The sequence below is a fragment of the Pan paniscus genome, chromosome 16 (assembly GCF_029289425.2).
Source record: "Pan paniscus chromosome 16, NHGRI_mPanPan1-v2.0_pri, whole genome shotgun sequence".
Classification (NCBI taxonomy): Eukaryota; Metazoa; Chordata; class Mammalia; order Primates; family Hominidae; genus Pan; species Pan paniscus.
The window spans coordinates 88,340,129-88,367,372 of NC_073265.2; the positions used below are offsets into that span (position 1 = coordinate 88,340,129).

A 27,244-nucleotide genomic window follows, 5' to 3' on the forward strand; every position below is an offset into this window, starting at 1 on the left:
TTTTGAGATGAAGCAGGGGGCACAGTGGCAAGGTGCCCTATCTTAGCACTTAGGTAGCAGCCGTAACAGGTGTCCTGGGTATTCCTCCCTAGAAAGGAAATGTTGGTCACAAATGGCAGTGTCCTCTGCATTCAGTTCAGCTATGTGACTGAAAGACACTGTTCTTCAGCAGCTGTGAGTTTACAAGATGTCGCACATTGAGTATTTTTCTCTAGCTTATTTAGAAACGCCAGTCTAGACTTACGCAGTTTTAGATTCGTGGCCATAGTTTTGGCCTTTATTAGATGGCCCTCAAAGGTACTTTTCAGGTGGACATTGATTTCATGCCAGCTGTCAGAGATGATTTTCCCTAGAAATGGCTGGGTATATGGAGACATTCTGTATTAGAATGGAGGTATACACCCATCTCTTCTGTATTAGAGAGCAGGTGTTGCCCCCCGTGGTGCTCAGATTGCTTAGTGTGAGAAGGAAAAGACCAGTGATAAGAGGAGGAAAACTGCGCCTTCCATGTAGCTCAGTTAACAGCATCATGATTCTCCAGGATGGCCCCATTTCTGTTTTTATTTACAAAATGGACTTGAGAATTAATTAGTAAGCAAACCGTCTCCATTAGGTAAGTGGCATTCTGATTTGTCTGTGTAAAGTTCCATTTCCCAAGTAATGTGTTCCAAAGCATTTTTATGTACAACTACTGGAAACTGCTGTACAAATGTTTGCTGCTATTTGGTTGTAACAAAATCAGTAATGAGTTTCAAAATGGAATAATTTCAGAGCCCTTCATTTACAGTAGTTTGGGAAACACTTGAAATACCAAGTGATCTGAATTCACTGCAAGCTCTCTAACTAGAAAATGTGCCTGGTGTCGTCTTCAAGCAAGAATCCCCCACCCCTTAACCACTGCTGCTGTGGACTTGAGTCTTCAACCTTGTTTTGTAGACTTTAGCATTCGTATTGTGTCATCTTTGACATCTCCCCAACCCCAGCCTTCCAAGCTTTGATTGCTTACCTTAGCAATTCTCTCAGCTTGGACCAGAAGGCACGGATGTTTCCCTGACCTTAACCTCACTGTGTATCAGCTCAAGGAAGAAGCCGGATTTGCTGATGTTGTAAGCACGAAATTATGTTCATAACATTTAACCCTCACATCCATAAGCAAACTAAGTGGGAAAATAAAGATTGACTATTGTAGCAGTCATAGATTGTTTAGGAAGCAGCAAAAAGGCAAATTTTTCTTTAAAGTTCAAAAAAGTGGAGCGAAAGAGGGTAGGAAAGGAAAAGTTTATTAAGAAAATTGTATACTACATTAATTTGACTTTGCCGTCTAGACTTAAATTAAATTCATGTATTTTTTTGGTCTTAACACATTGACATGTATCAGTAAGTTAAAAACTTAAAAATACACAAATGATTAGATTAGCATTATTATGTGTTTCTTTCTTGTTTTTTGTTTTGTTTTGTTTTGAGATGGAGTCTCACTCTGTTGCCCAGGCTGGAGTGCAGTGGCATGATCTCGGCTCACTGCAAGCTCCGCCTCCTGGGTTCATGCCATTCTCCTGCCTCAGCCTCCCGAGCAGCTGGGACTACAGGCGCCCGCAACCACGCCTGGCTAATTTTTTTGTATTTTTAGTAGAGACAGGGTTTCACTGTGTTAGCCAGGATGGTCTCGATCTCCTCACCTCGTGATCCGCCTGTCTCGGCCTCCCAACGTGCTGGGATTACAGGCATGAGCCACTGCGCCTATTATGTGTTTCTTATAGAAAATCTCTCTAATTTTTTAATAAGCATGTTTTTACAAATGCTGTTTCCTGAGAACTGTCGCACCTAGATGGAACATGCCAGATATTTGTGGGTGGCCCCTTCGTGTCACCTGTGCCTTCTTACCAAGTAATTTGAAACACCCGTGTAAACTACCTTTGGCAAATAGGATAGCTAAATCACCGCTAAGATTTATAATTTACTTTTTGGATATCTGAAACATCAACAATATAGCCATCCATGGCGTGTTCCTCTGGAGTGTGGTCCGTGCCGTCTCTGCCTGCTCCATCTGGCTGATCCCAGGCAGGCAGCTCAGCTCTCAGCAGACACAGATCCCCAGCACATATGAACGTGAAAGAGGCTTCTCCGTGGGAGCGAAGTGGCCAGCAGGTGTCACAGGCTGTGTGGGCCCAGCATCGTGTGGGCACTGTGCTGGGGGAATCCCATCACAGCATGTGCTGGCGTTAGTAGTAGACTGTGTGTGTCTCAGAGGGTCCAGAAAGTAATACAGTAAAGGCGCCTGGGGGTGTGTGGGGGTGGTTGGTTGGGGTTTGCTTGTTAGTTTGTTGTAAAAGCCCAGCTTTTCATTCTTGGAAAGATTTCAGCCAACTCGAGAGCGTTACCTGCCAGGAATGCTGCAGAAGCAAGAACTCAGTGGGTGAGCACTTCCATTTCTTCAACAAATGCTTCTGAGTCCCTGACCTGTGCCAGGTGCTCTTCTTGAGCTGAGACTCCTGCAGGGAAAAAAGAGATAAAGACCCCATAGTCCTGTGGTTTACCTTCTAATGAGCATACTTTTGTCGATCAAACAGGGTGACCTCTCTGGTGTCTCTGCACACTACCTGTATGTTCTTTCCGTAGCTGATGGGGTCTCCTGACTAGTGATTGGTGATTTTAATCTGGATTTTGCCACAGCACTTATTTTCTGACATATGACTTAATTTACTTAATAATTGTGTCTATTGAATGTATTCTTATACATACACACAGGCATGCACACACGGACACGAATATAAGCTTTACAAGGACAGAAACCTTATCTTTTATTTATTTCTTACTTGTGTATCCTGAGCACTGAGAACAGCCTGGCACAAAGCAGGGCTCAGGAAATGTTTGCTGAATGCATGTTCACACTGGATGTGTTCGAAGGCTCTCACTCGCGACTCCTGTTGGCTTGTGGAGAGTGCATCTAGCTGTAAAAGCCATGGTGCTTGGATGTCTTGGGGTGCTGAGCTTGTTCCCCCCTCATTTGTGGGTGTGGTGCTATGCTGGCGTTTGGGTCCATGCCCCGCGTTTCTGATGGCTGTCCCATCTGCCCTGTGTGGGGTGGCAGAGTTCTGTGTACACAGAGTTACATTTCGTTGTTCCTGGCTTCTCTTTGGATGACAGCAGCACTGATAAATGCCACACCTGCTTTCTCAGCAGTCTTGCGGGGTGATTTTTCCTCTTAAGGAAGTCACCTGATGTCCATGCTGAGTAGGAAATGCATCCAAAGCTTTGGGAGCTCAGTGTTGGCCCCTGGGCTGCAGCCCGAGCCCCGTTTTAGAGCTGTGTCTCCCAGGCAGCTGTGATGACTGCTCGAAAGCCCACTCAGGGGGAAGGTAAACCTGATGCCCGGGTGTTTGGACAGTGAGCATGGCGAGTGGACCGTTACCTGTGCATAGAGTTGTTCATATGTGGTGACAGATGTTGGGCTGTTATTTAGTAACTTCAAATTGTTTTTCTTTGCATCGGAGCCATGTCTAGGTTCTGAGTGCTTCTCCCAGGTCAGATGGAGAGCTCTTCATTTGGGGTTGGGGGAGCGGGGTGGTGTTTTCAGGTGCCCAAGGCATTCCATGCACATGCACCTGCAGGGTATGTGTCATCTGGGGTAAGACAGAGCCCTCCCGGTTCCTCTTCTGGATGTGTGCTTTTAGTTTTTAAAGAATGTCAGTATATACATTGCCATTTATTCAACAAATACGGAATGAGCATTCTGTTGTGCTGACGTAGCTACTTGGGGTTACAGAGACAAAGCCAACTCCATTCTCCAAATGGAAAACAAATGGAAACATTCTAGTGGTAGAAACAGACAACAAACAAGTAGACAGAAAATAATGTCAGACAGTGGTAAGTGCTATGAAAAAAATACAGACTCACTGATTGTGATGGAGACTTTAAGTTGGATTCTCATAGAAGGCCTTTCTGAAGAGGGGACATTTGCCCTGACACTGTGAATCAGCCATGAGAAGACGTGGAGAGGAACATGAGGTGATAGGCCCCAGCGAGGGAAAGATTTCCATGATGGCATCGATTATTCGCTCCACAAATATTATTGAGCACCTGCTGTGTGCCAGGCACTGTTCCTGGTGTCAGGGTTATAGCAGTGGACAAAATGAGGCCTCTGCCTCTATGGAGCTTTTATTAAAGTAGGGAAGGGGATGGGAGGGCTGGGTCACGTGTTAGGTGTGGGGTACAGGGTACGGGGTGCCAGGCAGGTATCCGGGTACCTTTTTACGTAGGGTATTCAGAGAAGGTCTCTAGAGAGGTGACATTTGGACGAAGACCTAAAGGAAAGGGAGGGGAAAGGCGAGGAGCTTGGAGAGCTTGGTGCATCTTGGTGGGGGATGGGGTAAACTGAGTCAGTTATGTAGGGCCCTGGAGGCCACGGTGAGGACTTCGGCTTTGACTCTGAAAGGAGATGGCAGAGTTTGGAGCTGGTGTGTACGTTAACAGGACCATGCTGGCAGCTGCGTTAAGAGAGACTGTAAGGGCAAGGACAGAAGTAGAGAGACTAGTAGGGAGTAGGCTGTTGCCCCAGTGTAGGGCAGAGAAGATGAACCTTAGACCAGGATGGTGGAGATGGTCAGTGGAGAGAAGTAGTCATCGAGTCTGGAAGCACCAGCAAGACTGTCTGGTGCACACAGGATGCACGTGGGATGTCCAATGAGGAGGATGAGATGAGGTTGGGTGGCTGGAGCCTGGTGAGTGACAGGCAGAGAGGGCTATTAGATCACATGGGCCCTGGAGCCATGGTGAAGAATTTGGATTTTGTTCTCTGTGTTGGAAAGTTAGCAGAGAGCTTATATGGGGGGTAAGATGGCATAGGGGCAATGTTAATAACAGCAACGAATATTTATTGAGCACTTACTGTGTACCAGCTGTTGCAACAGCCTCTCAAGGGTTCGTTCTGCTATTAGAGCCATGTTATAAATGAAGAAACTGAGGCACAGAGAGGTTAGCTAACTTGTCCAAGATCACACAGTTAGGGAGAAACTTGTCAGAATTATGTGTGTCCTGGTATGTATTTCAGTTTTCTTTAGGGAAGGTACCACAACTTTGGGTAACTATGCCCCTACCCCAGGATTTAAGATGTTTTGATGATTGAAGGGCGATGTTTAAGAGTGGGACCAGAGAATATTGAGGTATTAAAATCTCACTAAATCTGTATTCATTATATCTGTATTCATGATATAATTCATGTGCCTCCCCCTTTCGTGAGCCCCTCAAACATGATCATGAATATGTTTTCTCCACCCGTAAAGTACGTTCATATTCATAGAAAACCCACAGAGAACTGCAGACCTGAAGGTTTCTTTGTAAGAGCTTTCATTGGATAGCTAGAAGGGCTGCAGTAAGTTAAAAAAAAAAAAAAAAACCCAAACCACCCTGGATTCCAGGCTGCACAGCCTCTAGGAGGTGTGGGTAATCCCTTTAGAAAGCTGGGCATCATTTCTGTTAAGACTTGCTTATTTTGCTCTCAGCTTGCTATCTTGATATGTTTGCCTTTGAGGAGGTTAGAGTTATTGTGATTTAATCACTGACCATGTATTTCGCAAGATTCATTTGGTATCTCCAGCTTGTTTTCTTGTTTCCTCGGCTGTCAGTCCACAGGCAGAGGTGGGAGGTGGCCGGCATGGGGGACCGAGTGTGGTAGAAAGGAGCGTTTACTTAGCAGGGGGGAGTGCTGAGGGCTGCTGTTACCTTCCCAGAATGGCTGATCCCCAGCAGTGATGAGCAGGCTGGGATCGTGGTGTTAAATTTGGTATTTTCTAGAAATATATAGCAGGCTTTCCCCTCCACCTGCCCCCCTTCAAGGTTTCGAAGCCTTGTGTTTTGCAAGAGTTGAGAGGGGAACAGTTAATAGCTTGGATTATCTTGTCTCTGGAGAGAATTTATGTATCAATTCACCGGAAGACTGCTCTGGTATTAGGGCAACAAGAATGGTTTTATTTCTCCCTTCCTTTCCTGCACTCTGTTCTTATGTAATTCTTGTATTAAAACCATTCCTGGTAAATTAGAACATGCTCTTGTATTTGGGCCCTGCTTTGAAGAAGGCTGCTGAGTCTAAAAAGTTTGGTAGCCTCTCGTTTCTCATGGTGATTTCTGAGATTTCTAGGGACTTTGTGTTTTACAGAGCTTGTTGAGTTGCACACACCAGCCTCCTTGGCCCTTCTAGGTGATAAAAGATGCTGGGCCCGGAGGGCAGCTGTGGAAAAGGGTGTGGGCGAGGGAGACAGTGCTTCATCCTGCCTGGATGAAGCATGTTGGTTGTTGGTTTATTCATAAATTAGAAAAATATATTAAGAATTGAAGTTGTTCCTTATCTCATAAGATTTCTAGCAGGCTGCATAAAGTCTGTAGATGGTGATATCCATTTAAAAGTGGACAATGAAAAATTACCTCTTTGGGAGTTGTGTTGCTGTCTCTACCCCAATTTGGCAATCTTTAATTAACTTGGCAACCCCCGTTTTACCAACAAAGAACAACCTTTGATTAAAAAAAAAATAAAATGTCAGGGAGTGAAAGATATGGAGTGTGACTCAGCAGATGGGAATTCCTTTAATAACACGCTGGGTGTCAGCGTTAGAACCGCCACTGAACAGCTCTGCAGGATGCCCTCCCAGCCCTCCCTCCGCCTATTTGGATTAGACCAGGAGACTGCAGCAAACTTCTCAAGGGGAGGCGAACTTGGTGTTGGTATCTGAGCGATTGTCTGTTTCAGTTGTTTCCCTCTGTCTTGGAAAACACCGGCACAAAACACAAATCCAGTCCCGGTTCCTGCAGCTGCTGGGGCAAAGCAGGCTTTTTATGAATGAGGCCCAGAAGGGGGAGGAGAGGGCTTGTGTTACAGCAGCAGTTGGGTAATACGTTTCATTCACTTGCAGCCATCCAGCCCAGGCTTCATTTTAAAGGATATTGTTCATTTTTGGCAATTCAGATTAGACTTTTTTTCTTCCTTGTGCAACTGTTGGTAAGTTAGAACACGAAGCATGTGTGTGCATTCTTTTTGCTTGCTTTTCTGAGTGTTTGCTCCTTTAGTTGGGATAAATGGTAGGAGAGGTAGGAAGGCTTTGTCATCCCCGGGGACCTTGCTTACTTCTCCCTCCCAGCACCACTTAAGAAGAGGTGGCCTCCCTCTCCCCAACCGCAGAGCCCTCAAAGCCCTTGATAGTGAGCCTGAGCACTTGTTAGGAGGTGACTTCTACCTGGGGTGTGCTGGGGTCCACATGTGCCAGTCTCTCCGCCCTGCTCCCCGTGGGCGGCTCTTTATTTGTGGCCCTTGAGGCCCTATTGTTCTGGCCACCAAAACCTGAATTGGAAGCTGTGTGACAATGCTGGTCCCCCTCCCTGCACTGCTTCCTGCTGGGGGCAGAACAAAGAGAGCAGGCATTGTCTCTGGCATAAATGAACCTCTATCAAAACAAACACCCAGAGAGAGGGGCGGCTGCCTGTGTGAGCCTCGACAGTGGGCCTCATTCCTCACAAAGGGAGCTTTGAGGCCCGGAAGAGGCCTTTCCTTGATGATCGAGCTGTGCACAGGGAGCAAACCCCAAGCCGACTGCTTGTCCGTGCCACCCTCAAACAATGATTTCCCCAAATTGGACAGCCTGGGTTTGTATCCTTGAGCACGTTTTTGGGAAGAGCATTCCGCATGAGGCATTGCAGCTATGTATATGGAGTATAATTCTGTTTTCAGGTTGCTCTGCCACAGAGGTTAAGAACTCCCTCTTCCAAGGTAGACATTGAGAACAGAGACGACCACACTGGGTTTTCACTCCAGCTTTTAAACAGGATGACTCCCAGCCCCCACCCCCATGGCGAGCAGCAAGCAGGGACTCTGAAACACTGCAAGCCAATGGACTGAACATCTTACTTTTGCTGTCCATGTTTTGGTGTTTTGTAAACACATCTGGTAATGACCCTGATGCCCCATGTCCCAGCAAGGGCATAGGTACCTGCCATTGTGCACCAAAGTCCCTTTCCTCATGGCCCTGGCTGTTCTCCTGCATGGGGTCATGTGTGTCCCGTTACCAAGTTGTGGCCCCTTTTCAACCTTGAGTGCCACATCTGGGCTGTTGTAGGCATGGGTAGTACAAGCTGGGTTTGTTACTCTAAAAATGAAAGGGAGGATCAGTTGTTAATACCTTCCTGTAGGTGCGAGAGGGAATGAGTTGAGGATTCGATCACTGTTTATAGCCAGTCTTGGATCCTGATTGTGAAGTCATTCTTTCTGGATAATAACTACTATATCCAGCATCTTGAGAGTATAAAATAAAGGCACATGTTGTACGTCAACTCTGAGATGTAGCGATGGCTTGGACTTTGGAGGCTGATTAGAGAAAACTCATGGTGGTGAGCTGGAGCAGGGTGTGGCTGGCGGATTCTGAAGGTGCTAGCCCTAGTTTTACAGCTGACCAGGGAAGGTCATTGAACCCTACAGTCTTGGCCCTGAGAGAACCTTGGAAGACTTAAGGATGGAGAAAGGTGACAAAAGAGATGCAAGCCAACAGCAGTTTTGTGGAACAAAGTGTGTACAGGATTTGAACTTAACTCTGCGAAAGACAGGGGTTGCTTGTATGCACGAATTCACATCTGAAGAATGCATCTGATTGTGGCTGCAATTTCTGTGGACGTGCAAACATCTACCTGTGCATTTTATTTGTCTAGCATCATTGAAAGAGTTTTTTGCTTGAGTTGATTTCCCAGGTAATTGAAGCTTACTTCTCAAAGCACAAGACATTTTTTCTCATATATTAGCGGTCTTAAGTGAGTGAGACCCCTAAGAATTCTTAATTCCTGTATCTTACTTTTCCTACAGGAAACTTATTATGTTTTCCTAGATAGGAATTGTGCTACCAAAAATGAAAAGTAAACGTAATATGTAATGTTCTACTGGTAATTGTTTCCATTTTAGGTTGACACCGAACTAATGATATTTAAATTGTAGCTGACTTGAAACACAGTGAAAAAATGGTTTCCTGCTGTTTTTTTAAAGCTGGATTCAGTAACATGAAGGTAATTAAAAATGTACAGCTCTGAGTAATAGACAGTCATATGTTGCTTAATGACAGGGATGTGTTCTGAGAAATGCATTGTTAGGTAATTGGATTTTATCACTATGCCAGCATGATAGAGCGTACTTTCACAAACTTAGTTGATACAGCCTACTACACACCTAGGGTCCATGGTATAGCCTGTTGCTCGTAGGCTGCAAACCTGTGGAGCATGTTGCTGTTCTGAACACTGTAGGCAATGGTAACACAGTGGTAAGTATTTCTGTATCTAAGCATAGATAAGGTGCAGTAAAAAATAGAGTGTAAAAGATAAAAAAATGGTACACCTGTATAGGGCACTTACTAGGAGTCAGGCTTGCAGGACCAGAAGTTGCTCTGGGTGAGTCAGTGAGTCAGTGGTGAGTAATTGTGAAGGCCTGGATAAATACTGTACACTTAGGCTACACTTAGTGAATATTACATTTATTTATTTATTTATTTATTTATTTATTTATGAGATAGGGTCTTGCTCTGTCCCCCAGGCTGGAGTACAGTGGTGCAATCACAGCTCACTGCAGCCTCGACCGCCAAGGCTCAAGCGATCCTCTTACCTCAGCCTCCTGAGTAGCCGGGACTAGACGCACACACCACCATGCCCGAGTAATTTTTGTGTTTGTAGTAGAGATGAGGTTTCACCATGTTGCCCAGGCTGATCTCAAACTCCTGACCTTAAGTGATCCACCCGCCTCGGCCTCCCAAAGCACTGGGATTACAGGCATGAGCCACGGCGCCTGGCCACAGTTAACTTTTTTAATAAGTAGAAGGTGTACACTGTTAAATAACTATAAAAAGTATAGTAAATACATAAACCAATAACATAGTCACTTATTATCATTATCACATATTATGTACTGTGCACTGTTGTACGTGCTGTACTTTTATACAGCTGGCAGCACGGGTTTGTTTGCACCAGCATCCCCACAAACATATGAGGAACATGTACATCTTACCATGGTTGCAATGTCACTAGGCAATAGGAATTTTCTAGCTATATTCTATCCTTACAGGACCACTATCGTATATGCACTTCATCTTTGAAACGCTGTTAGCTGCCTCATGACTGTATTTCTATTCCGCAGTCATGGGCTCACCATGCAGTACACATGTGTGGTCACTGGAGGGAATGGAAGAACACTGAGGAAATGCATAGCCTGTTTCATATATTTATTACGCTATTATTTATTTAGAGGAATGTTAAGAAATCTTGCTTTTATGTAGTTTTAGAATGCCATGAAATATCTAGTCGGGGCATTATCATGCCATTTTGCAAGGTCATCTTCCACTTCTGAATAATGTTACAAGTAGCCCGCGTTTGGAGGGCTGATTTGGGACTAAGGCAAGGAATTTAGGAGGCACAAGTAGAGGGGAAGAAATAAACACATGACTTTTGTTTTTGTTTTTGTTTTTGTTTTTTGAAAGAAGGACAGTGGTTTGCTTGTTGATTCTGCTTTGAGAGGATGGGGATGCACTCCAGAGAAAGTGAAATGGGGCTATGGGAGGAAGAGAGCAGCGCACACACAGCACCTGCATTTGATTGTGAATGCGATTGTGACTCCTTAGGCAGGAAGGAGAGTGCTAAGACCGTCATCATGGACACTCAGAAAATACCTGCTAATCCGTTTACTGGAAGATACAGGGAGCTGCAGATAATTATTGTTTTTTAAGATGGAGTTTTGCTGGAGTGCAATTGTGCAATCTCGGCTCACTGCAACCTCCACATCCCCAGTTCAAGCAATTCTCCTGCCTCAGCCTCCCGAGTAGCTGGAACTGCAGGCGTGCACCACCACGCCTGGCTAATTTTTTGAATTTTTAGTAGAGACAGGGTTTCACCATGTTGGCCAGGCTGGTCTCGAACTCCTGACCTCAGGTGATCCTCCTGCCTTGGCCTCCCAAAGTGCTGGGATTACAGGCATGAGCTGCCACTCCCGGCTGCTGCAGAGAATTTTTAAAATAAATGATAGATTCTCGCAGATAAGAAGTACAGGATAATTATTTGCCAAAGTTTGAAACTGCCATTATATTCAAAGGCATTCTCTTTTGGGAGTGGTTTTATATTTAAGGTTTGAATTTAGATGACCTCAATCTTGAGATGTTATCGGAGCATTACAGGGGAGTCTTATATACATGCAGGTGCGATTTAATATGAAGATACTTCCATTTAAACTTTATGCTGCCAGAGTTGGCCAGCTAAGCAAAAAGAATTCTGATAGGTCTTATTCTCCTCCCCATCCCACATGCTGATTTTTTTTTTTCTTTATGTTTGGCCGAAACATTTTACTTTTCTCATTTTTCACAGAGCTACTGTTTCTCTAGGATTGTTTTCCCTGAAGTGTGTACCCTGTGTTTGGGAAGAGCAGCAAGACCAGACTTCCAAATGGCATGCTGCGTTTTAATGTGCTTTCATAATTGTCTGTTCTAAAAGGGTGCCTGTGTGTGTATGGGGTGTGTGTGTGTGTGTGTGTGTGTGTGTGTGTGTGTGTGTGTGTGTGATTCAGAGCACCTGAGAGCACACTGCCCGTTGTCCCCTCCAGCCCTTCTGAAATGCAGGCCACCCTTTCTGTTTCAATTGCCCCTTGGGTAGCAGTCTGTGATAACTCAAGGTCAGGAGGAAGTATTTGTTTTGGTTGTCTTGTTTAACTAATTAAATCTTTAATCTTGGTCCTTAAAAGAAACTAAAATAAAATCGTAAAGTAGTTCTGATAAGTCCTTGCCATAAATTATTGCTTTTGTAAACGCACATAAAGGACTCTGAACTGTTGCTACTCATAACATTTCTGACGCCAAATGTGTGGGGTTTTTCCATACCAACAACCAGTTCTCTAACTCTCCAGACACCAACTGGGGGCCTTACAATTCAGTGCAGTTCTGACACTCACCACCTGGAGTTAGCACAGACTCCACAGGGATGCGGGTTCAGTCCCACGAGTCTGCCCTCGCTGCAGATGTGAGTAGCAGGTATGGGGTGCCCACACTTCTGTCTGACTTGCCTGAAAGGTTGAGAGTTTGTTGCCAGGCCCCTTGCTCTCAGGTCTGATAACTTGCTAGGTTATTAAACCTGAAACTTGATAACTTCTGTAGATGTTGAAATTAGAACGGCCTCACTCACCTGGGCTCACAAAATTCCACAAAGTAGTTGACTTCCTATTACTGGTTTACCGTGAAGTCTCTATGTCCAGAGTGGACAGGACAAGTGGAAGAGTGGCACAGGGCGAGGTATGGGGGGTGGCGTGGAGCTCCTTTTCAGGAGTCTCTAAGAATGTGGGACTCCAGCGGCAATGCCTTGTCCATGTGCTAAGCCAGCCGAGGGCGCACGAAGTGCTGTGTGGTGTCCAAGCTGACTTGGGAGGGACCAGTTTGGGGCCAGCCCCCCAGCCTCACTTGTCATGTCCCACCTCTGCTGGCATCTGTGGGCTTAAAGTGCCTTCACTCCCATCCTTTTCAACTATTTCTTGATTAAAAAAAAAAACAAAAAACTGTTGAATAGTGGGAGACTCTCTCTCTCATTGGTATTTGTGGGAATAAATATTAAATAAACACTTTCTAATAGGTGTTACCAGGACGCCTAAGGAAATTATCTCACAGAGTTTTCAACACTGTGAAAAAAGAAGCTGACTGCCAGGGAGAGATCCCTTTTTCCTAGTCCTTGTGAACATGTGCTGGACAGCCAGGAGTGGCACTGTGGCAAGAAACACCCGTTCTCTGGCATTAGTAAGAGGGATATAGCCAAGGGTATCTGTATACCAGTGTTAGGCCCATACATCCATAAAACATTGATGTGAGCGCTTTAGGGCACAGCTGACCCTAAGCCTAACGTGATCATTAATGTCATGAAAATTGGAGAATTGTTCAGGCGCGGTGGCTCACACCTGTAATCCCAGCACTTTGGGAGGCCGAGGTGGGTAGATCACTTGAGGTCAGGAGTTCAAGACCAACCTGGGCAACATGGTGAAACCCCATCTCAAAAGAAAAAAAAGAAAAGAAAATTGGAGAATTTATAACGTCTGATGTGACCTGTTCTTTAGGTGTTGAAATTAGAACGGCCTCACTCATCTGGGACATTCTTCAGCTCACGCCCTGTACCTGGCTTACAGTTGCTCAGTGAAATGCTTTCTTAACTGTAGCATGGTGGGATTTTTATAAATCCAAATGACTTAGAGGTAGGTGTCACATTTTTAGCAGCTAAAATCATACTAATCGTAAAGCTCAGATTCCTGTAAGTAGGGTGCTGAGCACAGGCTGCATCCTGGATATATGAATAGATGAACCAGATCGTGTACACGTGGGACACGTTCTTTGTCCTTTGGGACTTTCTTTTGCTTGGATGTTGGTAGTAACCATGTAAGTTCGGGCAGCTTTCTAGAAACTTTCCTTGTTGTGCAACATTATGCAATAAATGCACTGCTTTGTGATATCTGAGACGTTTTGGTTTTCTTCAGCTTGTTTGAGTTAAATTTAGACTCCTGGCATAGTTTTAGGTTTGAATGCATTCTCTGAGATAGGATAAGGACCAAAACATCCACTCAGCAGCCAGATGGGGTTTCATCCTTGTGCTGCCGTTTTTGAGACCCATGCCTCTGTTTCACTCTCTGTAAGATGGCATTCATAGTGAGGGGTTGTTGTGCTGTGAGGTTTAAATGAACTAATCCCTGTGAGGAGTTTACAGCAGGGCCTGGGCCATAGTGAAACACTGTGTATGTGGAAGCCACTTCACTTCTGTCATAGCTTTGTTGTCATTAGTGTATACCCTGTCTCCTTGCCGTTTATGGGTCCTTCTTTCAAGCAGTTGGATTTTCTGTCTGACATAGTATAAGTTTAGAGGAAACAATAGCAGCTGTAAGATAATAGTAATTTTCCTTCTGAAATCATTTTGGTGAATTTAGTCAGAATATCTGATCCATAAACTCTCATTATAAAACATTGCCTTATGATTGGAATTTTTTCTAAGAACAGTTCCAATGAACATGATTTTTTGGTGGTGAGGTACTATTTCTGTGCAGCAATGAAGTTGTGACGACACACAGATACCACATCCATGTTGTTTGGGAATTGTTTGGGAAAGGTACGTGGGATAGCCTGGCATGGGGAAGAATGATGTTAGGGTATTCTCCTTGAGGAGCTCAGAATAACCAAAGGTAAAGCATTTGGTGGTATAAGATATATTCATCTTAAAAATAAGTTGAAAATAATAAGATACTGGGAGATGTTAGCCACCGAAGTAGATAACTACAGTGAAATAGCTCTTTATTAATTTTGAAACCTAAAGTTGAAAGAGTTCCGTATTATTTGTCAGTATCTTTATCCTCTTCAAAAATGTTTCCAGCTTTGGGATAAATTGTGAATAATTGTTTCACTTTGTTTTTTAATATTGGCTATGCAGTGATTTTGCATTGAACTGTGATATAAGAATGATCATCAGCCCCTTGAGATTACTGTGTGTACCTGTGTCACCAGTGGCATATAGGGGCTTAAAAGCAAATAAGTTTAATATATACATTCATTGAGAACACACTGTAGACTGTTAGGATTTTCGGTGCTGGAGCCATAGTGATGAATATGACAAGGCCCTCACCCTTGAGGTGCCTATAGTCGTGTGGAACCTAGGTGCTTGCAGGGACTCTAGGGCAGGTATGTTCTTGAAAGATTTTTTTTTTTTTTTCTTTTTGAAGAGACAGGGTCTTGCCTTATTGCCTACACTGGAGTGCAGTGGTGTGCACCACCATGTCTGGCTAATTTTTATTTGTATTTTATTTTTATAGAGACAGAGTCTTACTCTGTTGCCCAGCCTGATCTTGAACTCCTATCTCAAGTGATCCTCCTGCCTCAGCCTCCCAAAGTGCTGGGATTACAGGCATGAGCCACTGTGCCCTATGTAAAAGATTCTTATTAACAGTTAAAATAAGAAGCCGCTCAAGACATTTACCTATCCTGAATGTTCCAGGCCCTCAAGGTGCCAGGTAGCTGCAATATTGTTCTAGTGTAGAAAAGAAAACCCTCACGAGGTCTATATATTCCAGGACTCTGTCTGAGGCCCTTTGACACTCCGGGGGCACCCTGCCCTGACCCTGACTCTTTCCTGCATGTACTGAGGATGGAGGTAGCCTATGGGTGGCACAGAGATTTGCTGCCTGGCTAGCAGTACTTCAGGGTACTGGGTGGCTTGAGGACCTCCTGTTAGAAGCTTGGATTCACTTTTCCCAAGGCAACCAGGATTGGATTCTATTAGTTCTGGGTCTTGAGAGCCTGCAAGGGCTTGCTTCTGCGAAGGTGAGTCTGGGAGAGACGCCATGGAGTCAGTGTGAGTTCTGCAGCCTCCCAAGTTCCGCTGGCGTGAGAGGCTTGCCTGGTGCCAGGGCTCTGGGCATTGGGAACATTGCCTGGTCTACCGGGCAAGAAACGTGAACCACCGCAGTGAACTGGCAGCGCGTTGGCATTTTTCCCTCCATGTTTTTATAAAACCGCTGAGTAGACACCAGATTATAAATCCTGTGTAAATAGTCTTGAAGAGTTTCTGGGTTCAGCCCCAGAGAAGACTGGTTTGGGTTTTGAGGAATACTTCAAGAAAATGTTTGTTGGTTCTGTTTTCCAACGTAAAGTGCTGCACAAGGACTGTGCTGTGAGATCCAGGAGTGTCTTTTCAGCCCTCAGTGAGTGCCTGCAGGGGACACAGCTGCTTTGGAGGAATGTGGTTCCAGAGGGTTTCCCACTCTCCATCCTAGTTGCTAAAGTCACGTTCCACGTATTGTGTTCTGATGATCGAATGAAAGCCCACTCCCCGCACCCTGGGGTGTAGGTGGGGAAAGGAGAGGTGTATATGGGATAGCCACGGGGTTTGGCATGAGCTCAGTAGAGACAGCAAACTGACCCAGACAGACTCCCGCTTTAGGGAAGCTGGGATGAAGTAAGTGAAGGTGGGTCATGGGAGCAATGCTGAACCATTCTGGTGGTTACAGTGAAGGCTGCTACACAACCAGCTTTGGGAGGTGGGGCCCAGGTTGTCCAGCTTTGTAGAAAGGCATGGTGTGGGGGTGGCTGGCGGAGGGGGTGGTGGGTGGTTTTCCTCTTGCATCTCTGAGAAACTTGACTGGTGTACTGCTCTCTGCTTTCCTAAGGGGTCCGTAGCTGTGCTGGTGGTTTGCTTGGTATCTGCATTACATCCACTCTGTGCTTCAGCCTGTTTGTCCAGTTACTGTGTCTAGTGAAGCTAGCATTCACATATTTTAGATTAAATTCCACACTCCACCCCCAAATTAAAACCCTGCTATTTAAGGTAAAAATAATTTTAAAATGTTTTATTTTGGTCTCTTTGGATAAATTAATCTTGAGGAAAGCAATACTTACTGAATGTTGATGTGTGTATATGTCTTTCTCTTTGTACCATACTTACAGGCAAGTAACTCTCTTGTAAAATCAGATTCTAAATGATTTTCTTTTCTTTTTCTTTTTTTTTTTTTTTTGAGACGGAGTCTCTGTAGCCCAGGCTGGAGTGCAGTGGCGCGATCTCTGCTCACTGCAGGCTCCGCCTCCCGGGTTCACGCCATTCTTCTGCCTCAGCCTCCCAAGTAGCTGGGACTACAGGCACCCGCCACCACGCCCGGCTTATTTTTCGTATTTTTAGTAGAGACGGGGTTTCACCGTGTTAGCCAGGATGGTCTCGATCTCCTGACCTCGTGATCCGCCCGCCTCGGCCTCCCAAAGCGCTGGGATTACAGGCGTGAGCCACCACACCCAGCCTCTAAATGATTTTCTTAAGTGTAATTCAGGAGTTGGCAAACTACAGCCCATGCTGCCACATCTGGCCTGCCATACCTGTTGTTGCACATAAAGTTTCATTGAGTCACAGTCATACTCATTTGCTTTCATATTGTCAGTAGACAACCTAGAATGTTAGAAAATTCTTTCTCTGGCTGGGCGCGGTGGCTCAACGCCTGTAATCCCAGCACTTTGAGAGGCTGAGGCGGCCGGATCACCTGAGGTCAGGAGTTGGAAACCAGCCTGACCAACATGGAGAAACCCCGTCTCTACTAAAAATACAAAAATTAACCAGATGTGGTGGCACATGCCTATAATACCAGCTACTCGAGAGGCTGAGGCAGGAGAATCACTTGAACCCAGGAGTTGGAGGTTGCGGTGAGCCATGGCTCATGCATGTAATCCTTGCACTTTGGGAGGCCGAGATGGGCGGATCACAAGGTCAGGAGATCGAGACCATCCTGGCTAACACGGTGAAACCCCGTCTCCACTAAAAATACAAAAAATAAAAAAAATTAGCCAGGCATGGTGGCAGACGCCTGTAGTCCCAGCTGCTCGGGAGGCTGAGGCAGGAGAATGGCTTGAACCCAGGAGGCAGAGCTTGCAGTTAGCCGAGATCACGCCACTGCACTCCAGCCTGGGTGACAGAGCGAAACTCCATCTCAAAAAAAAAAAAAAAAGTAATTTCTCTATGTAAACAAAGAAAACTCTCCTTCCTTATAACTTGTATGTGTTGGGTCTATTTGTATTCTGTGAACCATAAGAAGTAAGTCAACTATCAGCTGGGCGCGGTGGGTGACGCCTGTAATCCCAGCACTTTGGGAGGCGGAGGCGGGCGGATCACGAGGTCAGGAGATCGAGACCATCCTGACTAACACGGTGAAACCCCGTGTCCACTAAAAATACAGAAAATTCTCTGGGCGTGTTGGCGGGCGCCTGTAGTCCCAGCTACTCCGGAGGCTGAGGCAGGAGAATGGCATGAGCCCGGGAGGCGGAGCTTGCAGTGAGAGATCGCGCCACTGCACTCCAGCCTGGGTGACAGAGCCAGACTCTGTCTCAAAAAAAAAAAAAAAAGAAATAAGTCAACTATCTCAAGGTAATTACCCTTTTGAATACTTGAGGACATCTTTTCTGTGCCCTCTGAATATTTCCTTCTCCAGATAAAATATTTCTAGTTCTTTTACCTGTTCTTTGTTTCAGAGTTTTAAGTCTCCATTTGATAAAGTATAGTTTAATAGCCTTTGAAACCACATCGTTGAGATTTAAAAAGCCCTCCTTGAGAGACATGACCAGTAGAAATCATACCAGGACCGTTTAGCACCCTAACTCTGGGAGCCATGGCTCTTGGGATGCGGCTGAAGATTGTGTTATCGTCCTGAAGCTCTCTTGGACAGCTGACTCAATGACTGGAGGCAGGAAAGTTCCTTGAACTCTTTCTTGTGCCCTTCCAGCTGTGAGCTGTGTCACCACTGTATTATTTTTACATTGTTGTTGTTCTTGAAAAAGCTTTTTTTTTTTTTTCAAGGCAGAGTCTTACTCTGTCACCCAGGCTAGAGTACAGTGGTGCGATCTCAGTTCACTGCAATCTCCGCCTCCTGGTTTCAAGCATTTGTCCTGTCTCAGCCTCCCCAGTAGCTGGGATTACAGACGCCTGCCACCATGCCCGGCTAATTTTTTTTATTTTTAGTAGAGATGGGGTTTTGCCATATTGGCCAGGCTGGTCTCAAACTGCTGACCTCAGGTGATCCTCCCACCTCAGCCTCCCAAAGTGCTGGGATTACAGGCGTGTGAACCACCGTGCCCGGCCGAAAAAGCTTTTAAAAATTTCGTTGTATGATATTATGGCCATCCTTCCAAACGTGACCTTTTTATGTCGTATTTTATCTAACTAATTTGCTCTTGCCCCCAACTTTTATCTTGGAATTTCTTACGTATTAATATACTGTCAGGGTCCCTGCTTGGGGCATTGTCCTTGGGCTTGTCATTAGATAACTCCAAGTTGGCTTGACTCCAGAGGAGCTGCCTTCACACGTGCTGTGAAATGTACTGTTGTTGACCAGAGACCATCGTTATCATTAAGTCCACAAACCCGCTTCCTGTCTCTTAGGCTGTTCCAGTTTTCTATCGAAAGACAGTGGTTTAAGTGGCTTCTCCGATAGTGCTGGTGAATTGGAAGCTTCTTGTCATCTCCCTTGGCTGGGGCGAGGCTTACTTCCCGGGGCCTTGGCAGTTTTGATCTAATTGATTTATGTTACCTTTCTGTATTAATCAAGCCTTTTTATTTTCCATACTTCTGATGCTTTGACATCTTGGGGCCTTGCTGACCCTGAAGAGACCAGCCCCCCTAGGGTTAGCCAGTTCCAGGTAGTGAATGAGTACAATGCTCATATGCAAAATAACCAATCCAGAGGCCACGCCCCTCACTCATATGCAAAATAACCAATCCAAAGGCCACGCCCCTTACCACCTTTATTGGGATTTCATACTCCAGGCCAATATTGCCCTACCTTAATCACCCTAGGGCCAGATACCAGGCAAGAGACAGCCCCTACACCCCAGAGCCTGTCAGAATTACTCCAGCCAGCTAGTCCTAAACCTGCTTACCTTGTGTGATTTATTCCTTCCCAAGGAAACCACAATAAAGGCTCTCCTCCATGTTTTCCTACCATTCCCTCTGCCTCAGGACCAACCTTGGTTCTTCTCCGTGTGGCCCCTCGGCATGGTGCACTCCCTCTTCTTGGGGACTGTGAGTAACAGACTTTTTCAGTGGCAATTGTCTTTTAACTGTTGGCCTCACCGTACCTGAATAGCAGTAAACCCTACATGTTAAAATACTTTGAGATTGTCACATACAGTACCCAGAATAGGTGAGGATGAAGGCAATTTACTGGATGCAGAGCGGCCCCAGTCCATTCCTTATGTCCGAATGCTAAGACTTGAGAAAGGTGGAGAGGAGCCTGACTATCAAGAGTTGCCTTCTTGGATGAAGTGGGCTGAAGACACACGAACCCCTTCCGTTAATACATCTACATGTTTTCCACCATTGTAATTGTATTAATAATTGGAGAAAATAACAATGACTGTCAACAACAGTAGCTTAATCCAGTAGAGATGAGGTCCGGAATAGGTTCTGGCCTACCTCAGTTCATGTTTTTTATTTTCGATGCTGAAGCACAAGCAAATGCAAAAGCTTCTCTTGAATGTTTTGTAAATTGTGGGATAATTGAGGTATGTGACATGGTTAATAACCCAGTGTCTCCTCATTGAGCACTGGGTTATTAACCATATATAGCAAATGGAGCACATCATCGTGGGTTGCTTGCGTCATTAGATCCTGTCGCAAAACCAAGATTCAACTTTAAAATACATTTCAATTTAAGTTACTCTTCCTGGCATGAATGATACATCACTTTGGAGCAACACTTACCAGGCAGTGAAAGCTTTTTTTAATGCCCTGTGTAGCACTGCTTTCGGTGCCCTTATATGATTTGGATGGATGGATGGATGGATGGATGGATGGATGGATGGATGGATGGATGGATGGTTGGATGGATGGATGGATGGTTGGATGGTTGGATGGATGGATGGATATAGCCACAGGGTCTTGCTCTGTTGCCCAGGCTGGAGTGCAGTGGCACCATCATAGCTCACTGCAACCTCAAACTCCTGGGCTCAAGCGATCCTCAACCTCCTGAGTAGCTGGGACTACTACAGGTATGTGCCACTATGCCCAGCTAATTTTTAAATTTTTTGTAGAGATGGGGGTCTCACCGTGTTGCTGGGGTTAGTCTCAGACTTCTGGCCTCAAGTGATCCTCCCACCTTGGCCTTCCAAAGTGCTGGGATTACACGTGTGAGCCACTGTGCCCAGCCTGTTTATATGGTTTTAAAAACAAAAATGTATATGCTCTCAAGATGGCTTTCAGAGAGCTTATTAGTGTCTTGGCCATTTGGAATTCCATTTCACTTAAATTAGAAGAGTGAAAGAGAAATGAATGGAAGACCAAAAATGGGGAGAAGAAACCTCTTTGTATCTGATATAAGCGTGGCTCTACCTGGGAGAATGGCCATTCCGAATTACTGGAAACAGGAAGAAGACTTGCTACGATGCTTCCTTATATCTGTGGGGGAAAATCAAACTTACATTCTGAAAGGAAACTTAATACTTCATGTTTTTAAACACAAAAGGATATTTTTTCAGAGTAGCAGTTATAAAGTTGTTAGTTTAATCTTTTAGTTCAGCTTTTTTTCTTACCAGAAAAATAATTAGTAGTACAAAAATTTATGCGTTTGTTTTAGCTCTATTCTGATACTGTTAAGAAGATACATGACATAAAAACAGGAATATTTTCAGTCAGTGATTACAATTTAAAATCATATTCGAAATTTAATAAAAAGTTTAAAAGAAATCACCAGCATAAGATGTTGTCATTTGGATCTTGGGGCAAACCAGCTCTCTTCTGGTGAAAGAACGTTCTGGATGAGGTCGAAAGGCAACAGAAAACCTGGGGAACAATGGCTGTCTTTTTAATGGGAGTTGCTCCTATTCCTGGTGGTAACAACCCCTTCCTGTTGCTCCTTTCCGAATGGAATTGCCTCAGTGAAGTTGTTGAAGAAGTGAGGAGGGCGAAATATGCCCATCCTTCTACAGTGGGGAGAGGCCTGGCGTATGAAAGCAGGCCTTTGTGTATGCCGAGCTGGGCCCATGCAAACAGGGCACAATCAGGCTATTGTTTGTTTGGGAAAAGCTATGGCATCCTATTGCAATTATTTATGGAAGAAAATATTTGATGTTTTTGGAAGAGGTTGGGTGTGGGGGGTGATGAGGGAGGGAGGAAAGAGACTGGGCTTACCTCTTGTCCCATTCACTCCAAATCTCTCAGTGCGTAGGATAGGGCCCATCTGGTCCAAAGGAGAGTTTTGTGTGACTCTGTGTGTTGGAGTGTTTTCGAAATGCAGAGAAATTCAGAGCTTCTCTAGCTTTGGCTAGAGAAGGAACAATGGAAGTGGGTCTTATTCTACCTAAGTTTGGTGTGGGGCAGCCTGTTCTGTAGTTGCCTTCCAAGCCCTTCTTCTTTCTGATGCTTTCTTGGTACCATTGCCCACATGCTGCCTCCACCCTGGATGAGGTCTAGACCTGTTACACTGATTCCCAACTAATTAAAAGTCAATATGGTAAAATATTTGCAGCATTCCTTTTCCTTCCCTGTGTTCATTTCTGAAGCTCAACAGTCTTCCATGCTCAAGCTGTGGGGAGGTCCCTTTCTCCTTTGACACCAGCCATTTTGTGATCTGCCCTTTCAGGCCACCCCAGCCACCCTACTTTCCCAGTCTTGCCTCTGCCTACTTCACCTCTTCTCTCGAACCTCAGAAGCTTCTGGAGTCTTCACAGTGGCCCTAATCATGGGTCTCATCCTTGTTTTCCTGTCTCTTTGAGGTTCCAGCAGCCAGCTTTGCCTCATCAGGCCTTTCTCTGAAATTCCTATCAATAACTACAAGATCTGCCCAGTACCTTGTGCATATCAGGTCTCAGGAAATTGTGAGTTTCTTGTTTCATTAAACATTTTTCTTTCCAGGAATCATCATTCATCGCATTGCTATATGTGTCCAGATACCCCTTTTCAGGGAGCCAGTAATTCGAAAGCACCTGCCTGTGTTGAATATGGTGGAAAAAACAAAAGTCAACCCTAGCCGGCCATCACTCCCCATCGGCCCACCCCATTCTCTTGTGCCAGTAGGACTTGCCTGTGTTTTCTTTGGGCAGTTCAAAGTTGGGCTCTTGAGAAGTTGCCTGTAAATTCCATTGAAGTGACCAGATCTCATCCTTACCCACTCTGTAGCTGCAGATAATAAACACTGGGGACTTCCCTTGTGCCTGTGTTTTAATGTAACCTTAAGACTTGATGCTCCCTGGAGTGTAAGAATATGAATAGCTACTCACTGTGGATATTGCAGTTAATTACTCCTTCCTGTCCCATGTGGTTCCCAGGGGAATATGAGATTGCCACAAACATGGCAGCTTTCTTTGGGGAGGTGGGAGAGGGAGATCAATCTTGGGGCAAGGCACATTCTCATAACCATGTGGCTCCAGAAAGCTGCCTGACTCAGAGAATGGCTATAAATGCCCAGTTGTATGGATCTGAGATCCTCAAAGGCAGGTTCATTCACTTATTTATTAATTTAACAAACATTAGGCAGCTGTGGTGCTCTGTCTGCTCCAGCAGTGATCAAGACAGAAAAGCTTTCTTCAATGCTGCGTGTGGTGGCTCACGCCTGTAATCCCAGCACTTTGGGAGGCCAAGACAGGCGGATCACCTGAGGTCACAAGTTCAAGAACAGCCTGGCCAACATGGTGAAACCCCGTCTCTACTAAAAATACAAAATTAGCTGGGCGTGGTGGCCCATGCTTGTAATCCCAGCTACTCGGGAGGCTGAAGCAGGAGAATCGCTTGAACCCGGGAGGCAGAGGTTGCAGTGAGTGGAGATCATGCCACTGCACTCCAGACTGGGCAGCAGAGCGAGAATCTGTCTCAAAAAAAAAAATAATAATAATAATAATAATAATACTGGGGTGGGGATGGTAGGATGCACAGTAAAGAGAATAATAAGCTAGTGATGAGTATCTAAGAAGAAAACACAAAACAGTACTGTCATCACAATGCAGGAGTGCTGGGTTGGGGGCCAGGTGTGGTTGAGGGGTGCTGTATTAGGCTGGGTAGTCATTGAGGCCTCTGTGAAAAGGTGGCATTTAGACTAAGGGAGATTGGAAGGTCCAGCCATGGGAAGTTCAGGAGAAAGGATAAGAAGAAAAAGCTGTCACATGGGCACATACTGATGACCAGCAAGGTTGGAACTTGGAAGATGAGGGAAACTGAGAGTGATTGTCAGCTCAGGCTGCTTTGACAAATTACCGTAGCCTGGGTGGCTTAAACAATAGACATTGCAACATTCCCTCTCCCTCTCTGTGTTCATTTCTGAAGTTGAATAGTCTTCCATACTCAAGCTCTGGGGAGATCCCTTTCTCCTTTCACACCAGACATTTCGTGATTTGCCCTTTCTGACCACCCCAGCCCTACTTTCCCAGTCTTGCCTCTGCCTACTTCACCTCTTCTCTCCAGCGTCGTGGTTGGAGAAGCATATTCTCATGGTTCTGGGTTAGGGTTCCTACATATGAATTGGCGGGGTGGAGGTGGGAGGTGGCCGGGGGTGAGACACAATTGATTTCATAGCGTCGAGTTATAAGATGGGTCACAGTATTAGATGGGACCAGAGCAGAGAGGGTCTGTAGGCCATGGCAAGAGTGAGAATTTACTCAATACACAGTGGAAGTTGGGGATGAGTGAGAAGCACAAGAGTGGCGCACTGATTTCTGCAACAGTCAGTCTAGCTGCTGGGTGGAGAAGGGGAGAAGGAGGAATAGTGGAAAAAGCAGGGAGACCGCTTAGGAAGCTGCTGGGACCGTGCATATGAGAGATACTGGCGGCTTGAACCAGTGCTGGGTTTCTCAGCATTGGCAGTATTGACATTTTGGGTGAGATAATTAGTTGGGGAGTGGCAGGGCGGGGGGTAGGGGTGCATTCCTGAACCAGTGCCAGGTTTCTCAGCATTGGCACTATTGGCATTTTGGGTGAGATAATTAGTTGTGGGGGGCTGTCCTGTGTATTGCAAAATGTTCAGCAGCTTCCCTAGTCTCTACCTGCTAAATACCAGAAGCCCACCCACCCCGCCCCCTAGTCATGACAATCAAAAATGTATCTAGACATTGACAGATGTTAACCTGGGATTAGGGGGTGGGGACACCAAAATTGTACCCTGTTGAGAACCACTGGACCAGAGTGATAGCAATTTGTAGTGGATAGATTTAGGAATATTTGAAGACTTGTAAAATATAGCCTGAAGGGAATGGAGACTGGGAGAGTGAAAGTTACCTCTGAGACATTTTGGCTTGGACAGAACAGGGGGTGGAGGCTTCCATTCCTGAGCTGCAAAGCAGTGGGGAGGGAGGAGCAGCATAGTTTGGGAAGTGTGTGGTGGAGAAGACAGATGGGGCAGGAGCTCTGTCTTGCATCTCTCAGGTCAGAAATGCCTCTTAGACATCCAGGGGGGCAAGCTAAGATGGAGTTGAACACAGCAGCGTAGGGCTCAGGGGACAGGCCAGGAATGGAGAGAAACATTTGGCACTCATCTACTTGTAGCTTCCCTGTCGAGAAAAATGAAATCATCCAGGGGTTTTCAAATTCAGTGGTCTCTGGACCCCTTCACACTGTTAAAAATGTAAAACCCTGCCACTGTCTACATGTTTATGTTGCCCCAGTAATCTATACGTTGCAACCTAATCACCATGTGATGATATTAGGAGCTGGGGCCTTTAGGAAGGGATTAAATCGTGAGGGTGGGGGACCTTTATGAATGAGATTGTGCCTTTATAAAAGAGAGCTGCTTTGCCCCTTCTGCTAGAAGGTGCCCTCCGTGAACCAGAAAGTGGAGCCCTCACAAGACACTGAATCTGCCAGTGCCTTGATCTTGGACTTCCCAGACTCTAGAACTGTAAGGAATAAGTTTCTGTTGTTTAAAAGCTACCTAGTTTAAGGTGTTTTGTTATAGGTGCCCAGACAGGATAGGACAAACGCCAATAAGCTTTCGTTTATACTTGCTGTATGAAAAATTAAAATTAATAACTTTAAAAAGATTTATTGATTCAGAAACAGTAACAAAACTTAATACGCGTTAACGTACTTTTATGTTGGATAAAAACTACATCCCACCCCAGTATATGAATAGAGTGGCATTGTTTTATGTGTTTAATCTCTGGCTTAATAGAAGGCAATTGGATGATCATACCTGCTTCTATGTTCATTCTGCTGCCAATATCACACAGCTTCTGGAAACTTCCACGGCACACATTCATGAGACAATAAGAGTTAAAAAGGTAAACAGTGTCTTAGTAGTGTATGAAAATAGTTTAATCTCATAGACCCCCTGAAAAAGCTGCAGAATCCTTAGGCGTCCACAAACCACACTTTGAGAACTAAAGATCAAGGAGTATAGTTTTCTCATTTTTATGCTGTTCAGAGTGTGGTTGAAGTTCAGCCATCATTAGTCCTTCACGGATACTTCATACCCCAAGTTGATGGCCTTGTGGAATTGCTGACGCTATTTTCATATATGTATAATTCTAGCCTTTTTCTCTGGTCTTATAAGAGTCACATACGTAGGTAATTTCATATCCTACAAATATGTTCTAAACAGCAGAATATTCCAGGAAACCTTAAGTGATAACTGAATTGAAAGAGTCATATTTTTTAAGCAATACAATTTAAATAATTTTTAAAGGAAACATTTCTAAAGGACATTTTACATTGCTTGCATTAAAAAGAATATAATGATCATAATCCAACTTTTTCTCAATACTCAGGGTCATCACTGTGAAAGTAACTTCATTCTATGATAAGATAATGATGCTCCCAGGTGGGCAAGGCAGTTTTTCATCTAAGGTAATCGAGACACCTTTTAAAAGCAAAAGATAAATTCACATACCCTCAGTGTCATTATAAATTACTTGGTATAAAGATACTTAAATACCTACAGCCTTATAAGGCCTAGGTGTCAATTTTTTACGCTTGCAGATCTTTTACAACTGTAAGTTAAATGATTTTACACATTAAGTGCATATAAAACAAAAAGATTCAAACCCAAATATTAATTTAATGACATGGGTAATATTTTGCTAAAACTAAACCACTGCTCAGAATGTGAATAAACTGACCTCGAAGGCCTGAGTATGTTTGAATTACGGAACACCTCTCTTTGACATCACAATTGAATTTTTTCTTTAAGTATTGCAAGGCCCCAGTTCACGGAAGTACCACAACATAAGTTGGTCTTCACTTGGTATGTGAACACATATTTATATGTTAAATGTGTCTTTTCTTTTTGGTGTATAACAGCTAGAGTAATGCAGTTTGCTTGCAATGTGTTTTTTATGTAAATGCTGATGCCGAAACCACTTGGCAGCACTGAGTTATAAGAAGGTTAAGTAGATGAACTAGAAGATGGATAAACGAAGATAGATAAAATGAAGAAGAACAAAAATCAAGGAGAACTCAGGCGTCCAAGAGTGTGTAAACAACTTCTGGTGTGAGACGCGCTACATTGCGCTAAATGGCCTGTGCGCTTCTGGTTTTTCCCTTCCCCTGTTGATTTTTTATAGTTGTCTTTTATTTTAAACACGCCCCCCCACCCCTCTTTTTAAACTGATTTTACCATCACTCTCTCTAGCCCTGCCTCCCTAGAATTAGCTGCTTCTTACCTCCCTTGGATCTGGAACTTAAATATTAACGTGTATATAAGTTAATAGTAAGTAGACCGTGAATTTAGAAGAGTAAAACAGAATCATGAGTACGTAGTCACTGTGGCCCCTTTTTT

General features: G+C 44.7%; 1 protein-coding gene across 19 annotated transcripts in view; it reads left to right on the forward strand.

Moving 5' to 3' along the window:
* IGF1R (insulin like growth factor 1 receptor) overlaps positions 1-27,244 on the forward strand; it is a 314,682-nt gene that overhangs the window by 144,304 nt on the left and 143,134 nt on the right. For 4 of the 19 annotated variants that reach the window (XM_055098443.2, XM_055098439.2, XM_055098450.2 and 1 more), the window contains exon 1: positions 26,654-26,710. The exons of 3 other annotated variants lie outside the window; for them this stretch is intronic. The gene's annotated coding sequence lies outside the window, so the exon portion shown is untranslated. Of the gene's footprint in view, positions 26,711-27,244 lie in introns of all 19 variants that reach the window. 12 more of the 19 variants (XM_055098440.2, XM_055098447.2, XM_055098444.2 and 9 more) reach the window with 6 other exon arrangements.